Source organism: Canis aureus, chromosome 4, assembly GCF_053574225.1.
Source record: "Canis aureus isolate CA01 chromosome 4, VMU_Caureus_v.1.0, whole genome shotgun sequence".
Classification (NCBI taxonomy): Eukaryota; Metazoa; Chordata; class Mammalia; order Carnivora; family Canidae; genus Canis; species Canis aureus.
The window spans coordinates 52,702,117-52,729,124 of record NC_135614.1 but is presented as its reverse complement, the minus strand read 5'-3'; the positions used below and the strand labels follow the sequence as shown (position 1 = coordinate 52,729,124).

At 41.2% G+C, this 27,008-nt stretch overlaps 1 long non-coding RNA gene across 1 annotated transcript; it reads right to left on the bottom strand.

The window, feature by feature from the left end:
- Nucleotides 1–3,073: 3,073 nt before the first annotated feature.
- LOC144312722 (uncharacterized) lies at nt 3,074–21,336 on the bottom strand. Its single transcript, XR_013378304.1, has 3 exons — nt 20,802–21,336; nt 4,835–6,249; nt 3,074–3,555 (listed from the first exon to the last, which is right to left on the bottom strand). It is a non-coding gene; the product is annotated as an uncharacterized LOC144312722 (long non-coding RNA).
- Nucleotides 21,337–27,008: the final 5,672 nt, after the last annotated feature.

Sequence of the window (27,008 nt, the reverse complement as noted above, 5' to 3'; positions counted from 1 at the left end):
TCAGCACCACCTTCGCTGCCTTTGCCTGCTCTGCATCAAGGCCCTTCTCAGCCTCTCCTTCCTCTTCACATTTTTATTCCTGGGCTCCAGAGCCAACTCCATGGTAGGTCACCTTGACATGATTATAAATGGCAAGTTCCAGGAGAGGCCCTGGATGAACCCTCTTTGCTTCCCTTCTCAAGGACATCCAGAAAGACCACTGATTTGGTGACCCAATAGCATGTATGGGAAGGTACTGGGATTCTGAAGCCAGTGCTTGTCAGCTTAGAAAGTGACTTCCTTTGGAGAGTCCCATTTTCTCCCTAGTGAACAGGGAAGGATGGTCAAGATGTTCTCTGGGTTTCCTTATTGTTCCCACTGTCATATTTAAAGGATCTTCTTAGATACTCAGACCAAGGAGAACGTAGGGGCCTCTCTAGGCAAAACCAGGCTTTCTCACAAGCATGATGGACACCCATCTCTATGGTGCAAGTCCTGGGGTGGGAAGCCCTCTCTTTTCTGATGCCAGAAACTCTCCCATTGATCATTATTTTGGACAACGGAATCCCTGTTAAAGTGCAGTATCATTATTGAATCTTTAAGTATCCTTAGCTCAGGATAGAAATGCATCTTGGGATTGCATAAAAAATGTTCACTATGGTGTGAAGCTGGCAGTTGCCTAGGGAAATAAATAAGATAGGACTTTTGGGAACTAGCAGGGTGAAAACATTAGATGAAGTCTCCTGGGAGGAGAAACAGCATTTATCTTTTCACTGCTACATCCCTGGTATATGCATGGTCCTCTTCTATCTTTAAGCCCGTCTCTGTTTGACAGACAAGTGAATGAACCAACCCCGGCTTTGGATGAAGAAAAGTAGAGAGGAGTCCTGAGAAGAACTTTATGCTTTCTAGCAGAGGGCAAAGAGAACCAACCCAAGATAAGCTGAGTTAACACAGACAACCCAGGGTTAGGCAGAGATAGAAGTCCTATCTGTGGATCTGGAGGAGGGAGCCTGGGGAAAAAAAAAGGCAGGGAGGGCAGGGTAACTTCTATTCTTTTGGTGTAGCTTCTGCTAAGAGAGACAACCCACTTAGTGGCTATAAGCACAAGGTTTGGAATAAGAGAGACTTGAACTTGAACCCTGATCCTGGTGCTTACCAGCTCTGTGACACTGGAATCATTACTTTATTTCACTGAGCTTCAGTTCCCAGGATGTTAAAGCAGATACTAGTAGCAACTGGCCCATAGGTGTACAATAAGAGTTAAAGGTAAGACTGTTTGCAAAACACCTTGCCCAGCACTAACACTGAGCAATGCTCAATAAATGTTAGTGGATATGGTGATACGGAGAAGATGATGAAGAGCAAGTAATTCTAAGGAACTGGGTTCACAAGTGTCAGTGTCACTTGGCATGTGTGTGAGAGAACAGATCATATCCTGTGATCTGATACCAGCAGTCAGGACTCTGGGCATGTTACTGACTTTGTCTGTGCCTCATTTTCCTCTTCTGTAAAATGAGTATAATGATCATGTCTATCTCATGAAATTTGGGGGAGGATTAATTTATTTGGCAATATTTATTGAGCAACTATTATGTACCAGGAGGTACCATGTGCATTTGGGAGACATCTGGGAACCAAGATTACTGCCCTAGGAGCCAGCATACAGACTTTTTGCCACAGTTCCTGGTACCTAGACAGCCCCCAGGGAAAGAAAATTGAGAGAGTGTCAAGGATGGAAGAAAATCACCTATAGCCTAATACTGCTTCAAAGACTCAAGACCCAGCTTTTCCACTTTTCCAGGTTTGTGATGGACAAGTTCTTAGCCTCTGTGTCTCAGTCTTTCCCATCTATAACAAGGGGGTCATAATTTCTTTCTTGAGGGTTGTGTCATAGCAGAAGTAAAGTACCTGGTACAGGTTAGGCCATCTGTGTATGTTGATTCCTGTACTGGCTGCCATAAAATTTGACGGCTTAAACCAGCAGGCATCTACTCTTTCACAGTTCTGGAGGCTAGACACCTCAAATCAAGGTATTGGTAGGGTTTGGTTCCTCCTGGAGTCTCTGAGAGAGAATCTATCCCATGATTCTCCCCTGGCTTCTGGTAGTTGTGGGCCACCTTGGCATTCCTTGGCTTATAGCTGTGTCCCTTCCAATTTCTGCCCCTAGCTCCACATGTTCTACTCTGTGGTTCTATGTGTCCTCTTCTCTTAAGGACACCAGTCACTGGATTTGAGGCCACTCTAATGCAATGTGACCTCATCTTAACTTAATTATATCCACAAAGAACCTGTTTCCAGATAAGGTCATGTTCTGAGGTTCTAAGTGGACATCAATTTGGGAGACAATATTCAGCTCACTAGAGTTCCTGTTGCCCATTCCTCCATTGTCGGAGTTTCTGCACAAAGGCCTTTGAATGGGATACAGCAAGCTTCGTGATCAAAACTGGGGCAGTGTTGTGCTCCCTGTTGCACCCACATCACCTCAAGAACAAGAAAGATCATGCTGTCTCTTTGTACAGAGCTATTGAATAATCACAGGAAATGGTCTAGAAGCCCATAACCACTGGGAAATCATTTCACTGGTAAAAGAGGTAGGTTTGAACATATCCTCAAGTGTGTCCACACTGAGAAATGAGGCATCAGTTACCTTGGAAAATATGTCCATTCTTTCTAGACCACTTCATGATTTAACTCTAGGGGTTGAGTCACTAATAACCCGAAGTATTAATGAGTTAATCCATTACCCCTCACATTTCAGCAGAGATCTTCTGGAATCAAAGTTTTATATCAAAGGAATGACTCTACTGGTGCACATTCCAAGCAATTTGAGTGGGCCACAGTGGAAAGGTATTTGGAGAAGGTAGAGCTGGCGGCCATTCAGCTTAACTGTGCTGACGTTTCTCGAGCAGCTCCCACATGCAGGGCACTGATCTAAATGCCTGTGTGGAACACACTAAGAACAAAACCTCCTTCCTGCCTGTCAGGGATTCATGATAAAATAACTACACCCAAATAACAGCAAACCAAGAGAGACGTATTGTGAAAGAGATGACAGACGTACGTGGGAAAGACAGAAATTAATTCTGATGGCAATGAGGTGACGTGGTATATTGATAAACCTTGAGGAACAGGCAGTTTTTAAAGGGTGGATTGACGAGTGGAGGTGGTGAGGGCTGGCATTTCAGGTAAAGGACCCAGCCTAAGCCACAGCTTGGTAGTGGGGGAAGGCAGAGTAGACCCGGCCACTGCCCATTGTCTGGTCTGGTGGTCAGAATGTGTTGTGAGGGAAGTCAAGACTAGAGAACTAAAAAAAATTAAAAAAAAAAAAAAAAAAAAAGACTAGAGAACTGACCCAAGTCTAGATGGTTGAGGTCCTGGATGGGGAGCCCAAGGCTGTGGGGTTTGATCCCAGAGGCCACCACTGATATAGGAGAGCAATGCTGAAGAGCACCAGTCTGTGTGTCATCACGCTGCTGACTTCACTTGGCAAATCAGTAGGTTACTTAGCCACAACTTCCTGGTCTATAAAGTGTAGGTGGCACCAGCCCCATTTTGCTGTCTCCTGGGGAAGATCTGATAAAGAAATGCATACAACTGTTTAGGATGGTGCCAGGCACATACCAAGCAGGCACTAGATGCTTACTATTAATCATAAAGGTTTAGCAAGGGAAGGGAGCAGATTTGGGTTTGGTTGGATGGTTAGTTGGTTGGTTCATTGGGTTTTTTTTAGGATGCTAGCTCATGGCTATCAAACAGGCTACCTGGCTGAGTGAAAGAAAGAGGGGGTACAGGGCAGCTACATTTGGGCGCACGGGAGGGGCTGCTCTAGAGTTTGGGGCATGATGAGATGAAAAGTGGGGACAAGTCTACAGCTGGGGTTGAGCCCAGGGGAAGCACTGCAGTGGGGAGTCCAGAGAACTGGCAGCCTGAAGGGACACTGAAGTTTGTCAGCAGCCAAGGAAAAAGTAGTTTGTTTCAGTTATCCCCAGGGGGCAGCTCCACTTCTCAAGAGATGGTAGAGAAGGATCTAAGTGTCCAGGGTCTCTCAGGAGCTACTTAACTGAAGGAGGCAAGGGTAGAATGAGCAGCATGGACAAAGGTTTGGAGAAGGCAAGGAAGGCACGCAACAGCCAAGCAGGTGCTAGGCTGTCCCACTTGTCCCACAATGCCTTGGTCCTAGCTGTAAAGGTGCCCAGAGGGTGAGAATGGCACCAATGTACTGCATTTGTCTCACTAATCTCAGAGTCTGCATGCCTCTCTTCTTCCCTGCTTGTGCAGATTCTGCTTGTCATTCATGGTCCTGTTTAAGGCTTACACCCTCCTTGGGACCTTTTCCAATAAATCCAGCCTATGCTGATCTCTCCCTCCTCTGAACACTAGTTGAGCCTGAGTCACACTTTTTAACACTAAGTTGGTCTTTAATCTGCCAGACAGGGAGGATAATTACTCAGAGGTTTCTCATGTATAGTAAATGAAACATGCTCTCCGCACAGTACCTGGTACCTGAACAGTACACAAACAATGTTGGCAATTCTCTGGTTGCTGCTACTCTTTCTCCTCCTGCACATTGATATTATTGCCATTGTTTGGGGACATATGGTGGAGAGCATCCTTGAGAACAGTACACTACTGTAGACACAGGTACGTGGGTGTGTGCTATTATGTCAATCATTTCTCCCCACTCAGGAAATAATTCTGGAGAACCAAATGAATGAATATGACATTATTATTGTGATAACCTTGAATCTACTCTAATTCATGTTTATTTTTTAAATCATCTGCCAACATTGGTACTTTAGCTTCATGAGTCACAGATTCTTTGCAGCGTACTTCGTAATATATGATGACTCACCAGTGCACTGTCGTCCTGAAGGTGAGAACTTCTGCTCTAAGTTTTAACTTGTATTACTTCTGCTTTCCTGGCTAGATTGTAAACTCCGGGAGGACAGAGATCCTGGCTGGCATCTTCCTCCCTCACTTCCTTCCTCACTGTGTATCCAACACAATGCTTGGCAGGTTGCAATTGCTAACTAGTCATGTGCCAATGAACTGATATATAAGCTTTGCTTATAGAAAGATACAGATTGTTCAAATGCTGAAGCTTTCAGAGTTTCAATTAGATCTCTAGTTCTACTCCATTCCTATGAAAATCTCCACAAAGGGAGAAAACCTATCTATTCATCAGGACTTTGGGGGCGGCAAGTGATAGAAACCTAAATGAGAACTTCCTTAAGCAAGAAAAGGCAAAAATTGGTTTGTATAACTGAAAAGTCAAAAGGTGTATTTAAGTTCAGGTCAGGCTGGACACAGGTGCTCAAATTGTCTCTCTTAGTTCCTTAACTCTGTTTTTTCTCTAAATTTTCTTTATTTTCAAGCATGTTCTACACAGCTGGTGGTACAAACAGCTGCCAGCAGCTTCAGGCTTATAGTCCATCAGCTTGATAATAGCAGGCAAAACCCTACCACTTTCCCAATCATTTTAGCAGAATCTGGAGCTGACACTCATGGACTCAGAATGGGTTACACATTCCTGTGATTTAGTTTTTGACCAGGTATTGGTTATATACTGAGCTTGGACAGGTAATATCCAAAACAACTGCTTTGGGTGTTCAATAAAGATGATTTCCCAAAAGATAATCTTACTGCATTTCCTAGAGATGGGAGAAATGGATGCTGGGCAGGCAAATATTTTTGACATTTGGCAAGCCTGAGTGAGGGACAATGATTATGTGTATAAGCGGGAACAACTGTTTCCATGTCAACTGCTGTCACCATGGTGAGAAAGACACTGATCCATTGCATCATCTGTGCACAGAGGGGGTGCCTTTTGCAGTGAGCTCTAGACTCTGACTCTGGTGCCAGCATTGCAAAGTTGCAGTTACAAGACTCACAGAGCCTGTCCCTACCAGACTGTTGTTGACATCCAGTGATCTACATGGAGAGGGCCTTTGCATGTGAGTGAGCATGAACTACATAACCAGCGCTGGGAACATCTGGAAACAGCTGTTGGTCAGTTAACAATAAAGTGAATGTACTTTATCCTGGTCCAATTGCTCTCTCAGGAATTGCTGTCTCATGTGGCCTCAGGAAAGACAGTAATCCACCATTCCATCTCCATAGATAATCTTCTTCTGTCGACTGATTTCCATTCTCCATAAACAAGAGTTGACTCTGGTCAGGATTGCAGCCACCTAGCACCATGGAGAAATGTACTGGTTTGGTAAGGAGCACCTTCTTCAAGATGAAGGTCTTCTTGGCCAGTGTGCTCTTAAAGATAAAAAGAACACAACAACTATAAGATAAATCCTAGTTGATATAATAAACACCTTTCCTCTTATTGGGTTTTCCTGCTAGGTAACTATACTGAATGGTCTTAATGGAGACATTGTGGTTATTTTACAATAATTCATTAATAGTTAGACTGGTAGGCAGAACAAGGACCATAAAAATTTAGAATAACAAAATAAAAAGTGACCTTAGTAATCATTCCCACCCTGAGAGTTTTCTGAGTTCATCAGCTGCATCTGTCTTGTTCACTCCTATGTTCCAAGTGGCTGGTGTAAAGCCTAGCACTCTGGGTGTGCTGTTATTCCTTATTACTGTGTTCATGGGAGACATCACTAATTGTCCACCTTACTCTTCCCCATTGATCAAGAATATGGCCTCAGAATCATTCTCAAAGACAGAACCCCAAGAATTTAATGCAAACCAATCCACTGACATAAGACAAAACTGATTTGCCATTGCTATCTAGTGGCTTGTCAAAAATTTGCAGAATCTTAAAGGAAAGGTTATTTCAACCTCATCGTGTCTATTTAGGAGAAAGCAAAGACCTAAGCAATTATCTATCAACTAGAATAATGGCTTCTTTGTACTTTGGTTTTACTACAGAACTCCCCTATCCCACATCCTTTCCATCATTCCTCAGGAGAAATTTAAATCAGATGCTACATACCACAGAGTAACTTCTGGGGACTACATAGTCTTACCAAAGAGTTTTAACTTTTTAGCAATCTGCAGGCTAATAATTAGCATGTAAAAGCCAGTCTACCTCAGTGAAAGTTTAGAGGTTTAGGGGCTCAAAGAAGATCCCCAGGAGTTCTCTTCCTTTCTTTGGTACTGGCCATTTAGCATTTCAAGTGGTACAGAAATGGTGTGTGAAATGAGCAGCTCACTTAGGCAGCACACTCCTTTCCTTTCAGATTTTAGGCTAAGTGGCATTAGGAAGCAGTCAATTATGAACAATTTGGGTGCCTGCAAATAGCTGTAGAAGTTAAATTGACTTTGTATATAAGTGGAACATGCCCCTGAAAGACATCTATTCAAATGAACCCATTGTGCGGGTTGCAGCCAGAAAGATCATTAACAGCCAAGTCAAATTACTGTGGTAATAGGAGTATGAAAGAGGCTGGATCACTTGGATAATCGGATCTGCAGATGATCAAAAATTCTTTTGTTGAATTGGACTAATAGGCTCCCAGATTGGCATCAGTCCCAGTGAACAAGGACTGTAACCACGTTTACTAGCAATAAGATCATACTTTTAATACCTGACAGTTAAATTCAAGAAAAGAGTAAGGAAAGAGTCATTTCAATGCACATTGACTTGAAAGCTATTATGCAAATTCAAGGAACATACAAACAGAGTCTGTTAGTCCAGAGTTTCCCTAAGTATTATTGGGCTCTGAGGGGCAATTAGCCATGCCCTGCTACCTGCAGGGAAGAGGCAAAAAGCACCTTGTGTCAGTCTTTGTTCTTGGGTGTGATCAGATTAACCTAGTAATTGAGCATCAGACGACAGCAGGGCTCAGAAGCAAGGTTCTGATTCAAATTAGCAATTGAGGGTTAAGGCATCTCTTACCTTCACACAGAATTCACCTTTATGTCTGCAACAACTGAAGCAATTGTGTTTATGCTAGGAAAGAGCAATTTAGGAGATAGATCCCAGCACTTACAGAGAGAGGGAATTAACCTCTGAACATACTCTCTTGAGCAGAAGTGGTCCCCCCCCCACCCGCCACCTCCTGCTTATCGGGATGAGAAATGGCTGTGGAGGAATTGTGGAAGGGTGGTTAATAGCTTGGCTCTGCCATCAGACCTGGAATTGCACCCTAGTTCTGCTACTTAATAGCTGTCTGGCATTCAATAGTTACTCATATTGATTGATCCTCATCCCTTTCTCCTTAAAATGGGCATACAGTATCACTTATTTCCTCTTCATTAAAATGGGGATAATAGTAAGCATTGTTGTAAAGTTTAAATATAAAAGATATTTAAAGTGCTTAACACTATTTGGATCACTTACCAAAATAGACTAGATTCTGAGACCTAAATAAGTCTTAATACATTTAAAAGAATTCAAGTCATACAAAATATATTTTCTAGAGAAGATGAAATTAGAGATTAGTAAGAGACAGCTCTCTATAAAATCCTCCAATATTTGGAAGCTAAAAGGAAAGAGGAAAGTATTTTTAAGTGAATGGAAATGAAAACACAACATTTCAGAATCTACAGCATGCTGCTAAAGCAGTGCTTATGGGGAAATTTATAGCACTGAAATGCCTATGCTAAAAAAAGAAGAAAAGAAAAGAAAAGAAAAGAAAAGAAAAGAAAAGAAAAGAAAAGAAAAGAATAGAAAAGAAAAGAAAAGAAAAGAAAAGAAAAGAAAAGAAAAGAAAGAAAAGTAGGTCTCAAATCCTAAGCTCCCACCTTAGGAAACTAGGAAAAGAAAAGTAAGTTAAAGCCAAGTAAGCAGAAGAAAGAAAATAATAAATCAAAATCAATGAACAAAGAATGAAACAGGAAATAGAAAAACAATGGAGAAATTCATTAAAATCAAAAGTTTATTTTTGGAAATCAATAAAATTTATAAACCTCTAACCAAACTGACGAGAAAAAAAGAGAAGACACATGTTACCAAATATTCAGAATGAGGAAAGTGACAATACTACAGATTCTAAAGATATTAAAGCAGTAAGAAGATATTATGAACAATTTTATGTTTATAAAATAAATAACAAATTCCTCTAAGGGAGACAACTTAAATGGACAAAGTCCTTGAAAGATGTAATCTACCAAAGTTCATTCAAGAAGAAATAACCTGAATTTGTAGTTAACAACTTTCTCAGAAGAAAACAAACTCAAAAGACTGGATAGCTTCCTTGGGGACATCTATCAAGCATTCAAGAAAAAAAATACACAAACTCTTTGAGAAAATTGAAGAGGACGGAATACTTATGGATTCATTCTTTAAGCCCACAATTACAGATAACAACATTAAGGCATGTAGATAAGAAAATTTCAGACCAATATTCCTCATAAATATGCGGCAAAAAGTGCCAACTAAAAAGTAAATCAAATCTAAAAACATGTAAGAAGGATAATATATCATGACCAAGTAAATGGCATTGTTTGGGATTTTATCCCAGAAATCCAAAGTTTGAACATTTAACAAATTGATGTGATTCACCATACCAATAGTCTGAAATAGAAAAACACATATAATCTTCAAAATAGAGGTAGAAAAGCATTTGACAAAATACAATATCCATTTTTGAAAGAAAAAATATATCTCTGCAAACTAAGAATGGGGGGACTTCCTTAACTTGATAAAAGGCATCTATAAAAACCTTACATCATGCTTATTGATAAAATGAAATGAAAGATTGAATGATTTCGCCTTAAGATCAGAAAGAAGAAAAAGATGTCTATTCTCACTACTTCCGTTCAAGTCTGTACTGATGGTCTAGCTAATGCAATAAGTCAAGAAAAAGAAGTAAATTGTATGGATATTAGAAACGAAGGACTAAACCTGTCTTTACTGACGGATGACGCATTCATCTATGTAGAAAACCCCATCAAACCAACAAAAACAAAAAACTACTGGAACTTGTAAATAAGTTTATCAAGTTTTCAAGATACGAAATCAATATAAAGATTATATATATATATATATATATATATATGCAATGAATGATCAGAAACTAAAATTTATAAAATAATGTCATTTAAAATAGCATTAACAAATACAGTTAGAGGTTATTTCCAATAAAATGCTTGTAAGATCGGTAGCCTGAAAACTACAAAACATTGCTTAAAAAAAAATAAGGAAGATCTAAGTAAATGGATCATAGATCAGAAGACTCAATATTGTTAAAATGTCAAATATTCCTCAAATTAGCCTATAGCTGCAAAACAATTTCAACCAAAATCTTAGCAGAGTTTACCATAGAAATTGACAAGCTAATTTTAAAATTGATATGGAAATACAAAGGACCTTGGGCAGCCAAAATAGCTTTAAAAACAATTTTAAAAGTTGGAAAGTTAACACTACCTGATTTTAAGGCTTACTATAAAGATGCAGTAACTGTCAGTTAGTGTCACGATAGATAAATAGATACATGGATCAGAATAAAGATTTCGGAAATAGACCCACAGATATATGGACAATTGATTTTCAGTAACAGGACAAAGGTAGTTCAGTGGAAAAAGATGTCTTTTCATCAAATAGTGATAGAATAATTGAACATCGATACGGGGCAAGGGAAGAGGAATAGAACTTTAATCTATACCACACATGATATACAAAAATCAACTCAAAATATATCATAGACCTAAATGTGAAACCTAAAACTATAAAGTTCATAGAAGAAAACAGAGGAAATCTTTATGATTTCTTAGATATAACATCAAAATCACAATTGATACAGCATACTACATCAAAATTAAGAACTTGTGCTCTTTGAATTACACTGTTAAGAGAATGAAAAGATGGCTTACATAATGAGGGAAAATATTTGTAAATCATGTATCTGACAAGAAAATTGTATTCAGAATATTTAAAGAACTCTAAAATCTGATAATAAAATAATCCAACTTTTAAAAAATGGATAAAAGATTTGAACTTAAATTTCACTGAAGAAGCAACCTGCGTGGCGAACCAGCAAGTTACAAAGATACTCAACATTATTATCATTAATGCAAAATGCAAGTAAAACAATGAAATACCACTACCCATCTGTGAGAATAGCTAAAATTAAAAAGACTAACCATACTAACAATTGCCAAGAACACAGAGGTACAGAAGCTCTCATACACTGTTGGTAAGGATGTAAAATGGTACAACCACTTTGGAAAACAATTTGGCAGTTTCTTAGAAAGTTAAACATACGCCTGCCACATGCCCTAGCCATTACCCTCATAGGTGTTTATGCAAGACAAAGAAAGGCATATGCCCACACATGACTTGTACATAAATATTTATAGGGGTTTTATTTGTAACAGCCAAAACCTGAAATTCCCCTTGACAGGTAAAAAGATAAACAAAACTGTGGTTTACAGTGAAGTGTTACTCAGCAATGAAATCTATGAACTACTGATACATAAAACATGGCTGTAAATCTCAAAATCATTCCACTGAAAGAAACCAGACAAAAAAGTATACTTAGCATATGATTCCATTTATACGAAATTCAAGAAAATGAAAACTAGTGTGACAATAGCAGATCAGTGGTAATCTGGGAATGGACAGGGAATAAAAGAGCATGACGAAGAGGCACAAGTAGACTTTTGGTTGGGGACAAATGTGATCATAATCTGAATTGAGGTAATAGTTTCAGAGGCATATACATATGTCAAAGCCTGCCACATTGTACACTTTGAACATGGACAGAGTATTATAGGTCAATTATATCTCAATTAAGTTGTTTTGTTTTGTTTTTTTAAAGGGTTTAGGCTGGTGTGTGATTGCACATGACTCCATGTGAGAGCACTGCAGGTGAGAGGCCCTGGGGGTTTTGGAACCCTGGGAGCCCATGGATAGAAAGACAACCTGAAAAGGATATTCCCTTCCATAGCTGCTGGAGGACCAGACATTTCTGATTTCTGTTGCTACTTCTGCTGTGGCAATAAGAGAATCCTGGCAAACAGATTTTTTAAAAAAACAAAAACAAAAAGTGTTTAGCATGCGGTTAAATGTTTTCTTTTGATTTCAATTATCCCCTGACCAGCTTTGCTTTTTTTTTTTTTTTTTTTTTTTTTTTTTTTCTCCTCCTTTCCTGATGAGTCTTCAAAGTAGGGATAGCTTTTATTTCACAGGCCAAATAGATTTGATCTCGCAGGTCAAACTGTGATCCACTGGTAGTGGCTGCCTTGAGTACTGCACCAAGAAGTAAGGTAGGTAGAATAATGGCCCTCAAAGATGTCCACATCATAATCCCCAGAACATGAGAATGTTTTACCTCACACAACAAAAGGGACTTTGCAGATTGATTAAGGTTAAGGATCTTGGGATGGGGAGATAATCCTGGATTATCCTGTGGGCCCAGAACATGAGCTCTGAAAAGTGGAGAACATTTTCTGGTTATGGTCAAAGAGTAAGAGCTGTATGAAAAGGATTCAGTGCTGTGTTGTGTTGCTGGTTCTGAAACATAGGGGGGTATGTTCATGGACTGGAGAGAGAGGTCTCTAGAAGCTGGAGAAGGCAAGAAATTGGATTTTACTCTTGAGTTTCCAAAAAGGAAAGGAACCCTGCCAAAACCTCGATTTTAGCCCAAAGAGACTGGTGTTGGACTTCAAACCCACAGAACTATGAGATAATAAAATTGTGTTGTTTTAATGTACTAAATTTGTGGTGATTTGTTTGGTATGGCTGCAAACAAATCCAAACAGGAAAGAATACTGTGATTAATTAATAATGTCTACTGTGGATACCATGGAGGAAAGAAGCTTACAGGCTATGTATCTGCCATCTTGACTCTCATGTTCATGATATGTTGGGAGGTGGGGAGGGAGGCACCTTCATTTATGTTGCTTACTGTGTGCCAAGCTCTATGCTAGGCTTTTCACATATGTTCCCTCAGTCATCTTCACCTCGGTTCTATTATGAGGTAAGTATTACTTGCTTTTTGATTGTCGGGGAGCAGAGAAATTAAGACCCATCTAAGATCTTAACTCCAAATGCTAGTTTTGTTTTTGTTTTTTTTGTTTTTTTTTTTATTCTTCTCAGCTTCCAAACAAAACAAGGAGCCCCAAGAAAACGTAGGTGAACTAGGTTTCAAGTGTTGATGGAAACAAGAACAAACACAGATGAGGAACCTTTGTCTTGGAACAATACTTCTGGCCCTGGAAGTGGTGCACAAAACATTATTAGCACAGCTGGAGCTCCTAGAAGTGTCTTGGGAGTGGGGAAGGAACAATACATTTCTAATATTTGGTAATTATCCTTAAAAGTACTTGCTCCTTGTTTACGCCTCAACTTCAGCAGAGGAATGCTACTTATTTTCTCTCTCAGCACGACGTGGGTAATGCATCCAACCAGCTGCCTCGCTGGGCTCCCTGGCCCGCTCCGGGGGTGGAGGCTTGTTTATGCCTCTGCTGAAGGGGCCCCGGGCACAGCCACGCGTCCTTCCTGCCCTTACTCCCTCTTCCAAGAATGCTTCAGGGAGCCGAGCTTTGGACGATGCTGCTGGATTCGCTTTTTGGTAGTGAAATTACAACATCGTGTGTTGAGGCAAAGGAGAGAGCAAGACCCCAGCTATCCTTCAAAACAGAGCTGTGGAGCCAGGCCGGGTCACTGTCACGTGCCATGTCACCGCCTTTCACTGGAAGGAAGTTAATGGGTTGGGAAAGCAGAACTGAAAGGTTGCAAGCCTAGTTTCACCACTGAATAATTCCACGACCTAACGTCTCAGAACCTTAAATGTTTTCACCTAAACTATGAGAGTAATCACAGCCACCTCACAGGGATGTGGCCATGCTTCCGACTGATTGGGCATGGACTATGAGTTGGGCGTTGTGTTAAGGGCTTTATACACAAACCTCACTTACTCCAACAGCCTTAGGAAAGATATACTAGTATTACTCTGTTTTATAGATGAGCATACAGAGGCTCAAAAAGAATTGGTTACCCAAAGTCACACAGCTAGTAAAGCAGCCCAATCAAGCCAGTTGACTCTTGACTCCCAGCAAATGACCACTGTGGAGAAGTGCTTAGCACGGAACTTGCATAGGATACATGTTCAAAAGATGTGAGCCAGAATTATAGTGGCTTTAGTATTAGTACGCAATATTAGTTGGGACCCAATGTCCCCTTGATTCCTCTCTCCTATAATTACTCTTTCATGATAAAATAAAGCACAGTTATAGAAAGCCACACAAATCTCAGAAGCCCACCCACCGGCTGGATTCAATCAGAGCCATCCACCCAAAGTAGCCATGATCTTGACTTTTGGGGGAATAACTGTCTTAGTCCAGGCTGCTAGAACAAAGCGTCACAGACTGGATGCCTTGTAAATAACGAAATTTATTTCTCACAGTTCTAGAGGTTGGAAGTCTGAGATTTGGGTGCAAGCATGGTTGGGTTCTGGAGAGGACTCTCTTCCAGGTTGCAAACTGCTGACTTTTTGTATTCTTACATGGTAGAAAGAGGGCGAGAGAGTTCTCTGGGATTCCTTTCATAAGGGCACCGACCTTGTTCATGAGGGCTCCACCTTCACGCCCTAATCATCTCTCAAAGCCTCATCTTCTCATATTATTACATTGGGGGTTAGGATTTCAACATATGAATTATGGGGGAGGAGGTACCCCACTCCCAGTTCTTTCTTTCTCTTACAATTTTTCTGGTTTGCTTTCTAGGATTTTCTGACTGTCCCCTCACCACACTCCCCAACTTTTACCTGAACTTCTCTTCCTTCATCTCTATGGTCTGTTCAGCTTTATTCTGTTCCCAAAAGTTTTCCCCAGTACAGGAAGGAGCACCTAGGTGGTCAGTTTGGGGAGTCCCTAGCATAGGAACCAGACTGCTGCAGCTCCTTCACCCTGTCTCCAGACCCCTGACAGGCCCCACTACTTCTGGGGCAGAATGCCCCCCACTTCAGCTGTCACTCTCAGATTGATTTGTGTTTTTCAGTAAGTATCTGCTGCCTTCACTAAGATTTCCCTGTTCCTAGGCCTACAGATTACTCCATGGCTTCTTCCTTCTTCACACACAGGCATTGATACCATGTGAATCATGCTCTATTTGTTGGCATGTGGAGATTGGAGTAAATTCAAAAAATGGATCTATCACCATTCTCATCTTCCAAAATCCCCTAAAACTCTGAGTCCTTCTGTGATTATGGGATCCTATTCAGACCCAGCTTCTCCCTTGGGCGCAGAAGACCCAGATGTACCCCACAAAGGCCTGCCTCATGACCCACCCATTTGACTTTCTGTATCTGGCAATGGCAACAGTCTATATGTTCTGGAAAGACTGGTCTACCTTCCTTTACAACAGAGTTTACTCCAACATAAGAGATCATTTTAAAACATTTAGCAATGGGGCACCCAGGTGGCTCAGTCAGTTGAGCATCTGACTCTTGGTTTCAGCTCAGGTCATTGCCTCAGGATTTGGGGAAGAAGGGAGGATTTTAGGCTCTGCACTCAACATGTGCAGAGTCTACTTGGGATCCTTCCTCCCCTCTGTTTTTCCCTCTCTGTTCCTCCCCTACTTGCACCCTCTATCTTAAATAAACATAAACATAAAATCTTAAAAAAAAAAAAAACCATTTAGCGATGAACAGACCTGAGAAGAGATCAAAGAATCCTGTAGTGAGAGGGAGTTGGAGTGCAGACTTAAAAATCTTGCGATCTGACAGTTCAGGGAGAATTCCCCAAACATCCCCAGCCTCTTTTAATTAATCTTATCTTGAGATAGCACAAAGTGTCCCTGGGGGTTAGACCTTCACGCTTTTGAATTTGAGGTTTCCAGAGGTCGCCAGAACAAGATCAGAATCCTCTACTCCCATTTTCATCATTTCAGGCATGCAAATGCTTTCATAAAAGTTCCATTTTTGCTTGACTGAATTAGGCACTATTCAAAGTGGTAAGCTTTGTGTGCATCTTCCGTGAACTCATGGCCTGAGTCAACAGCATGGGTTGCCATGCTTTTATATTTCATCTCATATTCTTAAGGAACCCTCCCAAATCATATTTGGCTCAAGGATAAAATTTCTCATTCTTTTTGATACTTCAATTAATAGAAAGAAACTTCTGTATACTTATTTTTTTAGAGAAAAATAAGCTTTTACAATAAAGTTTTGTTGCTGTTCTTATGAATACCTCTTCCAGCTATATTTTGCAAAAATAAAGTCAAATCATTTTAGAGCCCTGGTGTTACAGCAGTTGGGGGTGGGAAGGGAAGGAGTAGGTCTTAGCCCTTCTCTCCTAACCTCTCCCTTTCAACCTTTCTCCAGGAAAGCATTATCTGATAGACACTACTTGAGGATGCTAATTGTGTCCCAATAGCAGTGGGTAAGGTCATTGTGTGTGTACCGAGAAAGCTTTGGTGTTGAGCCTTAGCTCAGTGTTCCAGCCCAATTTGTCAAGAGTCTACACAGGGGTGTTGGACACAAGACCAGTTAATAATTAAACAGTACATGAGTTTTCCACTTAATCTAGACCTTTAAGTATATGAGGGATGGTATGTCTGAGCTCCTGGTCTAATGCTAACAGCACATCTAACCACACAGTTACTTCCAACAACAGTTACTTCCAACCAATGCCTTCCAACCACTTCTAAACTCACTTTGCTGTCTGGTCAGTAGGAAAAAAAAAAAAAACTGCATACATGACTTGCGGTATATTGAATCCCTCTCCCTACATGTGCCTCCTTTCCACCTACTATGTATTTCATACAATCGTCAAATTGCCCCCTGAACAATTTTTTTCTTCCTTTCTTCCTTGCCTCCCTCCTTCTTCCTTCCTTCCTTCCTTCCTTCCTTCCTTCCTTCTTTCCTTCCTTTCTTTCTTTCTCTTTCTTTCTTTCTTTCTTTCTTTCTTTCTTTCTTTCTTTCTTTCTTTCTTTCTTTCTTTCTTTCTTCTTTCCACAAATAGGATCATGCCCACTTTCTACTTCTAAAAAGCAAACCATAAGCAAATCTTTAATGATCTCATTGCCCAGGAGGTCAAGTTTCATTAACATGCCTTCAGTTTCCCTCTTATTCGAACCCCATTGCCTACCCCTCACCATACTCTCACTCCCATACACATGGTCCCATAGCCACTCTGAGCTACTTGCATCCCTAGAGTCTGCATGTACTTTCATACCTTCATGCCTTTACTCAAGTTGTGCCCTGTGCCAGAGATTCTCCTTGTTGCTTCCAGAAAATTCTTCCAAACATAATTTATGAGTTATCTTTCCATGAATTCTTTCCCTACATCTTTGCCTCCAATGCCCTCCCTGGCCATGGAGGAATAGGGTACATTTCTTCTCTCCTGGAGTTCCACCGCTACTTCCTCTTTCTTATAGGGAATCACTCCATTCTATTCTCCCCACCAGATTAAGGCTGGTAAAGATGGACCATGTTTTGAATTCTCCAGCACTTATCACCATGACTAAAATATTATAAATGCTCCATAAAAGTTTGTTAAGTGACCAAATTTATAAGTTGATTTGGTCAGGACGGGGCTGACCTTTTGAATCAATCAAGAAATATTTATTCACTACCAACTGTATACCATTCCTACACTATGAAAAGCTATTCTGAAAAAATCCTAACTGATTGTAATTAGTGTCTTCTTATCTATACTGAGGGGAAATACCTACTTGGAATTTGAGTCAGCTCTGTCACTTCCTTGCTCTGTGGCTTAAGTCTACATCTCAATTTCCTCATCTCTGAGATGGAGAGAAAAACCATCATAGCTGCCTGACCTGCCCCAGGGTCAGTGTGCTGATCAGATGGCATACTGTATATGAAAGCACTCTGAGTTAGCGTCTCGCACCTAGTAAGATCTGGAGGGCATGGGACACAGAGGAGGTGAGTTCCAGTAAAGAAAAAGCAATAAGGAAGGATCCATGGGTCAGAAGGGCAGCAGGCAGATCCAGGCTGGGACAACATCATGCAACAGGAAGGCTATATGAAGAGAAGAGAATGAGGCAGGAAGAATAGGGGAGCCAGAGTGTGTGCACAAAAGAGGTGCAGAGAGAGCATGTCCAAGGGGGAGGAGAGAGAAGAGTGAGTTCTGGCTTTCCCTTGTGAGAGCAAGGTGGATGCACCACCTGCCTCCAGTGGAATTTAATCATATAGAAGAAGCTTAGACCAGCTCTAGGCTTTCTCTTCTGGTTTCCTGACCCCAATTACTATTGGACACTTTGGGAAATCTCACAGATTATGAGATTGTTCCTGTCCCTAGAGATTTCGTCCTTTTCACTCTGTAGTTGATTGGAGTACAATAAACACCATAATTCACAAAGTTTAGGGTCAGAGCCATACTGGTTAATCTCTTGCTCTTGCTGCTACAAAGCCCCTAGCGGATGAAAGAGTGTGTCATCCTAGGATGGGAGATGAGAGCTCATGAAATGAAAGACGGAGGCAATAGTCAGTAGTGTGCTTTCACCCCCTTCTTCCCCCCCACCACCTCCCTCACACCACCACCACTGCCCCACAGCCAGTGCACCGGATGATTAGGGAATGCTCTGGCTTCAATCAGAACAACTAAGTGGAGCTTGGCAATGAATTAATTTTCTTAGTGACACTGTTCATTTTGTTCTGATGCTAAAAGACAGATGCCACATTCCTGGAATATTCTCTTGGATCCCTTTCTCTTCTGCTCCGTCAACAGTTTATCAACCATATTCTGGGAACTGAAGAGATCTAAAGGACACCTCAGGACTCCTAAAAAGTATTCTTCAAATTTCACTTTTAAATACATATAACAACTTTAAGATCTATAATAAACAAACATCTCCATAAATGTGCTGTATACTAAATCAGAATCTACCATATATATTAAGTTGTGCTGTCAGGTTAAGCTTTCATGTGTAAATGTGTATAGATTTGGAGTAAAACTTCTAGTTTTTTAAGAATTTCCTGACATTGCAAGATGAATTGCTTTCAAAACTATTATTATTTGCAACTACTTATCTGTTTGAATCAGATTTCCTTATTACTGGGTATATTAGTCAGAAATATTTTGGTTGCAAGAAACAGAAATCCAAGTCAAACTGGTCTGAAAGACAAATATTACTGGACCACATAACAGAAAAGTCCAGGGGTTGGGCTGGATTAAGTTCTAGCTAGATCTAGACACTTCTGTGGTGGCATCACCTTCCAAGGCCCTCCTTCTCTTGGCAAGGCTTTCCACTGGGTTGTCTTCTCTGGGAGGGTTGTCTGTGTGGTGGTGCACTAGCCCCCAGCAGCTCCAGAGGAGCTGGAATTCTCCCAGGAAGCAGGAAGAACTTCTATGTCCTCAGGCACCCCGGCCCTGGCTCCCAGACCTACCTCTGTAGCGAGGAGTGGGACCAACTCTTCCAGAGCCATGAGACCAGGACTGGGAGATGGAAAGTGGGAGGAAACGACTGGGTAGCAGAATAACAGAAGTTCATGGTACTAGGCAGGCTAAACAAACTATAGGAACACACTTGACCCCAAGACTGCACTGGCCCCCCGTTTGATATCAGTCACTGATTTCAAGCCCCAGAGTTCCCGACAATGGCCTCATTGTTCTTAAAGATTGATTTGGTTCTTAAAGATTGACTTACCAAAATTATTTGATTCAATAATCAAATGAATATTGTACATTTGAAACTGGCAATAAATGTATTCCGATTAAATACTTCTTTTATCAATTTATAGAGTTGGTAATTTCTATATAAAATTGTCCAGACGCAATGGGATTTGGTTCATTTAAAGATTGAGAACTCATCATTAGGCATTTATCAATGTCCCAAGTGAGTCTGGTCTCTACAACCGCTCCTTGACTGCCTGGGTTCGTGGTAGTCCCTGCCCTTTTGTGCATGCTCCACTCATGTGGCTCTTGATCTAGAGGCCATGGGAGGAAGGGGAAGCTTGTCATCAGAAGTTCAAGTTCATGCTTCACTCGTTACTGCGTGATTTTCCTTATCTATAAATGCGGATAGTGATGTCTGCTCCCTGTTCACATGGGGTGATTAAGCCAGAAGATTTTGAGGGAAAGTTCTTTAGAACCAGTGAAATGCTATGGGATTATAATTATCATCTTTCATCTCATGTTAATTGTATATGTATGTTTATTTTGTATTTATATAAAATTAATTTATATATATATGTATGTATGTGTGTCTAGCTTCCCTGAAGTAGATTCACTGCATTCATGGTTTTTTTATCCCTCCTGTAACCATGTCCTTTGTCACGCAACTTTGTAGTGGCCTCTCATTCTGGCTCTGGATTTGACCATGTGACTTGCTCTGGCCAATGGTATGCCAGCAGATGTGAACCAAACAGAGGCTTGAAAAGGACTTGCACAATTGGGCGTGCTCATGCTCGCTCCTTTACCTTTACCATGAGAGCATGCCCAGGCTAGCTTGCTGGAAGAAAGCCAAGCTGGCCAGTCGCTGCAGCTGAGGCCACTCTAGACCCGCCAGTAGTCAGTCATCCCCCAGATATACAGCCTAAATCAGAAGAACTGCCCAGCTAAGTCCCAACTAACCTGCCAACTTACAGATTTGTGAGTTAAATGCATGTTGACTGCTTTAAGCCACTGAGTTTTCTAATGGTTTGTTCCACATCATTATTATGGCAATAGATAAGTATTATACTCCCCAAATAGGAAAGCAAACATCTTGTTTTATATCTTATTCATCATAATTCTGAAGCTCTCCAATTTCCCCAACCCTCCAAGGGGAAGGGAGAGAAATAACATACCAAAGTTTTTTAAAGCTTTCTAACATTCAGGTTAGGCAACTGTGAGGCAATTCTTATGCAGTATTTCCTCTAATCTCCACACTATCCTTCAGAGGTAAATAGACATTTTCCCATTTTACAGATGAAGAAACTGAGGGTCAGAGAAGTGAAGGGACTCACCCAAGATCACACAGGAAGAGTGGCAGAGTTGGATTCTTCCCCAGGTGAGCCCATTCCTCATGACAGTTCTCAATTTTTCTTGTTTGGCTTCCTTATGCCTATTGCTCTCCAAAGACCAGAACCACCTCACTTGGACTTTATCTTGTTCTCTAGTAGTGGTGTCATATTTGTTTATCTTGGAGCATAGATCTGTCTTTCTCCAATTTTTTCTTCCTTCATCACACTGGAAGATGATCTGTTTATTAGCATAGGGGTTTAACACCTTAAAAATCACAACTTGTCCATTTCCTCATATTTGTTTCTAAGAAACTTTGTTGTAAATAAATGGGGGAGGGTGCTTTCCAAAGATCTTAAGAATCTAGCATTTTCTTATCTCAAATTTGGCCCTCACTCTGGGTCTCTGGCCCCAATATTTCAGTTGTTCTCCTCTCCACACCCAACGGAGGTTATTTTTAAGTTGCAGTTTTATCCAAAGAGCATTTTTCACAGAATGTCTTGGAAGGTCCTGCATTTTCTCTTCAGCCCGGGAACTGTCCCTCGGCCACACCCCTTCGGTCTGGGAATTTATTTTGGTCTATGCAAGAGTCACATGTTTTCTTTGATGAAGTCATCAGAGTATTTTACTTCCATGCCCTTGATAATACTTTTTTAAAGGAAGGTCGTTCCATCTGTGTTCTGCCAGGGGCAGAGATGTGGGCTGTGTTTGCCGTCAGTTTGGAAGAGGAATGAACACCAGCTAAGGCACCCAAACCTTACCTGTGGCTTTACCTGGGCACCATTGATCCAGGTCCTTCAATCCCTTGATCCTTCTCTTTCTTCCAAATTCAACCATCCCCCTCTCCTCCAGGAAGAGTGGAGTCCTGAGTCCTTGATTCAGGGTTCATGATAATATCTTTCTTTTCAGAATGATTAGAGAGTCTGAAAAACTTGATAGGAAATTATTTAGCACATACTCCTGAGTGTATACATGTGCTATGGTCTGCCCTCAGAAAGCTTACAGTCTACTGGAGATGGCAAAGCACAAACAATGAAATGCTATAAAGCCAGGTAGTAATAAGAAGAATGTTTAAAGTAGGATAATGGGATAGAATGAATAAGAGAGTAGGGAGGGCTACTTCAGATAGGGTGTTGGGGCTGGGGGGAGATCCCTAAGAAGGTGACATTTGCATTGAAAGGATTCAACCCAGGTACTTGGGTGGTTTAGTGGTTGAGCGTCTGCCTTTGGCTCAGGTCGTGATCCTGGGGTCTTGGGATTGAGTCCCGCATCTGGCTCCCTGCAAGGAGCCTGTTTCTCCCTCTGCCTGTGTCTCTGCCTCTCTCTCTCTCTCTCTCTCTCTCTCTTTCTCTCTCTCTCTTTCTGTGTGTGTGTGTGTGTGTCTTTCATGAGTAAATAAATAAAATCTTTTAAAAAAAGAAAAGAAAATGATTCAAACCTTTCCTCTGAGGGAAGAGTGGCCTGGAGGAAGGATATCCCCACAAAAGCAAAAGTCCTGAGGCAGAAACTAGCCTTGTGAGCAGTGTGGCTAGAACATGGAAGATGAAAGGACAGCTGTGCCAGATGGGATTGGAGAAGAAGGGCTGGCTTACCAACTTGGCCACAGTGAAGAGTTTGGATTTTGCTGTAAATGCAAGTGAAGTGTGGGAGGATTTTAAGCATAGCAGTGATATCTGATTAATGTTCGTGAAAGATTCCTTTGACTGCTGCACACCAAGACTAGATTAACTGGAGAGATGGGAGTGATGGCTATCCCACTAGAAACAATAGAGATTTAGACAAAGATGGGAGAATGGTTGTCATGATTTCTTTTTTATTGTGTGTGGTATAGTTGACACACGATGTAACATTAGTTTCAGGTATATAACACAGTGATTCAACTTCTCTATACTTTATGCTGTGCTCACAAGTGTAGCTCCCATCTGTCACGGGGAGTACCACTCAGCTATAGCATCACTGACTATGTTCCCTATGCTGTGCCTTTCATCCCTGTGACATTCATTCCATAATTGGAAGCCCATACCTCCCACTCCCCTGCCCCTATTTTGCCCATTCCTCACCTCACCTCCCCTTTAGGTTATCATGATTTTTTTTTTAACCAGATTTTCCCTGCATGTGATCATCCCTTTCCCCTATATATTAAGTCTGTTTACTTAAAAAAAAAAAAATATATATATATATATATATATATATATATTTGAGAGAGAGAGAGTGCGGAGAGAGAGAGCACAGGTTGGAAGGGAGGGGCAGAAAAGTAGGCTCCCCACTGAGCAGGGAGCCGGATGTGGTGCTCCATCCCAGGATTCTGGGATCATGACCTGAGCTGAAGGCAGACACTTAACTGACTAAGCCATCCCGGCACCCTAAAGTCTATTTACCTTTAAACTTGAACTGAATCTTGTGTTTTATTCTATTACTTACAAACCCAAACTAGAATAGAAACTATTCTAGGGAATTATATATTTGACCAATTAACTCTACTTGGTTTTAAAGCTAGGTATTTAAAGTAGCATTAATCAACACCCTTAAGCTCTACATTAAACTTGGAATGCACCTCTGAGATCCTTGGGCTTATGCTTAAATTCCAGTCTGCCACTTACTAAAACTTTCTACTACAACCTTCTTCTAGACTGATGTGCACCAGAAATTCCCATGACATTGATGTCATCACGAAACAGTTGTCTATCTACTTCCCAGAGTAAGGCAACCTGGGAAAATAAACCTCTGTTCTGTGTAAGCCATTGTGGTCTGGTCTCTGTACCTTGTGGCCACTCACAATCCTAATTGATATCATCGGTCACTTGAACATTGTTCAGACATGCCTCTATCTGCTCCCACTCTGAGGAACAGTCCGTGACATATGGTGGGTAGTTTCCGGAGCTCTGCCAGACACTATTTCAAGGCTTTCTCACATTTACAAGGCAGCAGGTGACACCTGGGAAGACTCTGGGCATTTTCAATGCCTCCTCTTCAACTATTTCTTCCCTGGCTGTCAGATTTCACATCTCACCAACAGCGCTTATTATTCAAGGTGCCTAAACTCCTCCAGGTGAAGTGAGAATATCTTGACCTTTTTCTGTGAAGCAACACCCTTTCTGTAAGCGTAAGCAGTGTTGCTAATGGATGATGAGATGATGTCCCATGCCCTTTGGTTCCCATAGATTTCTATTTATTTTTAAGATTTTATTTATTTATTCATGAGAGATACATAGAGAGAGAGAGAGAGAGGCAGAGACACAGGCAGAGGGAGGAGCAGGCTCCGTGTAGGGAGCCCGATGCAGGATCCTGGGACTCCAGGATCACACCTTGCGCTAAACTGCTGAGCCACCCAGGGATCCCCAGATTTCTAAGGTTTATGTGAACAAGTCTTCTCTCTGCCCTTGCTAGTTGGCTAGGCCAAGGAGATAGAGACCAAATGAAACCACTGATGAACTTGTAGTTTCCTCTTAAGCCAGAGGGTTCTTTTGAGATAAGGGACTGTTGGATTATTTGGTACAAGATTTTTAAAAAGAGAAAATTTTAGAGCCAACAAGGGTCCTACAGGCCATCCAGTCATTTGAAAGAAGGAAAATGTAGAGCAGAAAATTTATTTTAATTTCCTATGATTATGGAGCTATTTAATTTCAACACCAAGGCAAGGCAATCTCATATATATTTATAGCATCTGTTATGTGCTAGTCACTGTAGTAGGTTTTATACACACGTTAATCTTATTTAATCCTCCCCCAAATCTTAGAAAACAGATGCTAATATCACTGTGTGACACATGGGGAAATTGAAGCCCAGAGAACTGAAGTAACTTGTCCATAATTACAAAATCTTCAGATTACATAGTAGACTATATTGTTATTTGTAAATATTCACTTCTCTCTCCCTGTAGTGAAGTCCATGTCCCTACACCATAGATGTTGGACTTGGCCATTTGACTTGCTTTGGCCAATGGAACATGAGCAAACATGGCATAAGTCATCCAAGAAAAAAAGATATGACTGCCTGGTTCAATTTGGTTTCTTGTTCCTGTATCCTCTGTCATGAGGAGTCACGCCCCAAAAGCTTCTGATCTGCAAGTCCAAGTCCTGGAATAAGAAATGGACTGAACCCTATCACTCTCTGCATAAAAGGTATAACAACTCAACTACAGTTACTACCATGTAACATGAGGAAGGAAGGGAGGGAAGAAAGGAGGAAGGAGGAAGCGAAGAAAGAGAGAGGAAGATGTTTTTGTAAGCCATTGAGACCTGGGGGTTGTATGTTACACAGAATGACCTAGAAAAAGCTACTAAATACATATAGAACCAGAACCCATACCCAGGCCTGTCTACCTCCAAACTGGATGCCCTTTTTTCCACCACACATTCCTATCTATCCATGCCAATCTTTTCTGGCCTCAGGCAGTAGGTACTGATTTTTTGGATCCATGTTTTTCAGCCCTCCCTTTTCTAGTACTTGAGACATTTCCTTTTACCATGTTCCTTAGATTAAAAAACCTGCTCTCGCAGAAACTCTGCCACCAGCTCTCATCAAATGATGAACCTTCCTAGATCACAAAGGAAAAAAGGCTGTCATGCATGCTCTCCTTCAATTTCTCTCCTACATTTCCAGATTATTTATACCATGGCTCATCCTTTCTCCTTGCCTCCCAGCTCGACTATTCCATTTCCTGTCCAAGGCTGACCTGTCTCCACTGTTCTCTTAATCCTCCTCCAGAACTCCACTCCAGGGATGATCTCCTCCTTCTTGTTTCTCTCATTGATTTCCCTCTTTGCATTTTTTTCCCCTGGCAGCCTACAAACATAAAAGTCTCCCTCTTTTTCTAAAACAAAACAAAGAATCTTCCCTGATCTTCTCTTCTTCTCAGGCTACTTTTCTATTTCTCACCTTCCTTTGCCACCAAAATCCTGCACAGAATTGGCTCCCTCACTAATCTCACTTCCTCACTGCCCTCACTTCCTCACCATCTTTGTTTCCTTGTCACCAGCTCACTCATCCACCCACCAACTCCCAGATTCTGCTCACACTGCTGTAATGAAACTGCCTATGAAGAGTATATCAGTGACTCTCTGATTGTCAGAGCCAATGAATTCTGGTCAATCTTTGGTCAACTTGTTGGGTTGACACATAAAATACAAAATTCCCAGTTAAATCTAGTATTTGGGTCACTTATATATACTAAAAAAACTTGTTGCTTATCTGAAATGCAAAGTTAACTGGGTGCTCTGTATTTTTACTTATTCTGACAGCCCTAGCAACTTGTCCCTCTTTCAATTTGATCTTGATGGCCAGGAATCTCAAAAATTTCATTGACTCCCACCCTTCAACATCACATCAACTTGATGACCTTCTTTATTCTACCTCCCCATACCATGATCACTGTCCTACTTCAGATTCTCATCACTGCTTATCTGGACAGGTGTAGTGGCTTCCCTCTGCCAATCTCCCTACCTTTTTTTTTTTCTTTCTTTCTTTTTTTTTTTTTTAATGGAGAACGCACACCAAGTTTTATTGGGGGAAGGGGAATATTTACAGGAGCAGGTAAAAGAGAGGGGAGATTGTGGGTCTAAGGCAGACAAGGGGATACAGAATAGCTCCTGCACCCGCCCGAACCCAGGGAGGGTGGGAGAGCAGCTGGGGCCCAGGAAGATGGGTGGGAAAGGACAGCGATGGGGGTGGAGTCCTCCCTCCACCCATCTCCCTCCTGGCCATACTCTATGCTGCAACCAAGGCAATCTATTCATTTCCAATTAACCTCTCTCCTATATATAATACAGTTGGTTCCTGTTCTTCATTAGCTAAACCCAAACTCCTTAATATGATATTCAAGGCTCTTCAAAATGTGATCTCACTTTATTCTTTCACCTTGACCTCCTGACACATATTGTTCACATACACATATAATGTAGGCATTATAGCCACAATGGATGACTCATTATTCCTGAATCACAAACTATACTTTATTTGTCATACTCATGTATTTCCTTGACAAATATTGCAAAAAATGTTGCTTTCTTCTCTAACCCAACAGTCTTACCCCTCCCCCCTTCCCTACATATACACTTTGTTTCCCAGGACAAGTTTTACACAGTCTGCAAAGACCAGTTGAAATGCCATGTCTTCTATAAAAGCTCTCCTGAGTCCCTCCAAAAGTTTTCCCTGCATAACGTGGTACATAGTAGTTTCTACTTCAGATTTGCCAAAGAGCGAGTGAGTTTTCT